Source organism: Pygoscelis adeliae, unplaced genomic scaffold (assembly GCF_000699105.1).
Source record: "Pygoscelis adeliae isolate BGI_AS28 unplaced genomic scaffold, ASM69910v1 Scaffold127, whole genome shotgun sequence".
NCBI classification, from domain to species: Eukaryota; Metazoa; Chordata; class Aves; order Sphenisciformes; family Spheniscidae; genus Pygoscelis; species Pygoscelis adeliae.
The window spans coordinates 4221872-4223724 of NW_008825208.1; positions in this window are offsets into that span (position 1 = coordinate 4221872).

Below are 1853 nucleotides of genomic sequence, written 5' to 3' on the forward strand. Positions count from 1 at the left end.
AAACAAAAAAGGAAAACGTGATAGGAGGAAACTGTTATTAGATGCAGAAAATAAAGAAGACTGCTTACTAAGCATATGTAAATGAAGTCTGTGGTAAAATCAAAAGAAATAAAAGTTCTTTTTGCTGATGTATGTCAATAATGACAACTTTTATACTCCCAAGTTACCTCACTGAATTTTTAGCTTCATGTAACAGAATAGGGAACTGTGGAGCGGAGATCTTAACTGAAGTATCCAAGTTCCTCTACAAGGGCAGAAGTCCTATAATAGAGTTTGAAGATAAACATAATTCTGGTGTGCAGTTCTAGATTTCAGATAAAAAATTAATTCTTCTGCTAAAAAATGTGGAAAAAAATTCTACTTTTTAAAAAGAATTCAGCAGTTGCACTAACTGGAATAATTTTCTATTTTGTCCTAGCAACACTACACTGAAATTATGATATATGTGAAGTAAAAATCTATAGATGACAGTGCTTCAGAGATTTCTTTCTCCCCCTCCAAAAAGCCACCAAAACCAGAGAATGTCTATGAATGGTAATGAAGTTTTCTGTCCTTTTTGTATGCCCATAATTAAATGATCAGTCTCATGTAAAAATACATATGAAAAAAATCCTTCTGAAATAAAATAAAGTAGACTTAGGTAAAAAATGAATACAGTCAAATGACCAGCAAATATGAACGATGAATGAATACCGTCAAAGACCCAGCAAACTGTCAAACTGATTAATAACAAGTGAAGCAATAGTCTGCTTTCTGGTAATCAGAACTTTCTGAAGTTTGAAATGCCTGAATTCTTTTCCCAGGACTTTGATAACTGTGTGATTTGGGGCTAGTCTCTAGCTCTAAGTGTCTCCATTTATCAATGATGAATTTAGATACAACGTATTATTTTTCAACACATATTTTGGGAGCACCTAAATTCAGCTGTCAGATAAGTCCAATACTGCCATATGCTGTACGAATATAAAGGTGATAGATCCTAGAATAACAGTCTCCTCTCAGTCTTTACAAAGTGCTTTGAGAGCCTAGGAGACATTAAGACAAGTTAAAGCCAAAGGTGTTTGCTTGCAGATAAAAGCACTAAAACTTAGGTGAACAGAGGAAGAGGGCTCTTATTGCCAGTGAATTGTTTATTGCAGAGCAAAAGCAACAGGCAGTTTCCTGAGGAATCTGGTCCACCATAAAGGTAGACATCAAGTTGCATAGCAGCTGCTGGAGGAGCCAGATACTGCTAGGGCTGAACGTAAGCTGCTCAAAGTGAAGCCAATGAGCCAGCTGTTCAACTATGGCCTGCAATATACCAACAACCCTGTGGACTAAGGAGAGGGAGAAAGCAAGACATGTTGATCATCAGGTAACAGCTGCAGCTGAGAATTTGCATCAGTGTCTTGTAAATGACAAGGTTAAGTCCCATGGGACTTGGGATGATGATTTGGGAAACCCAAATTTCTCTCCGTTCTTTTATGACTAAGAAAACAACAGCTCAGCAGATGACACCATGATCTGTAAAGACTGGCTGACCTACACCTGCTCTATAAGTGATTTTGCCATCTCTTTTCTGTTTGGAATGCTTAGCAGTACAAAAATAATATACTAGCAAGTGGTCCTTAAACTTTCAAACTCTGTTCTGCTAATTTGACTCTGGGAAGTGTAAGTGTGTATTTTGCTGCATTAACCCCATGTATGTTTGCATAAGAGAATTAGGATTGTTCCTATAGATGTCAGCTAATTACAGAGTACAAAGCTAGAAAAATCTGGTCCATATGACAAAAACATAAAATCATAGAATCATTTAGGTTGGAATGGAAAAGACCTTTAAGATCATCATGTTAACCTAGCACTACCAAGTCCAC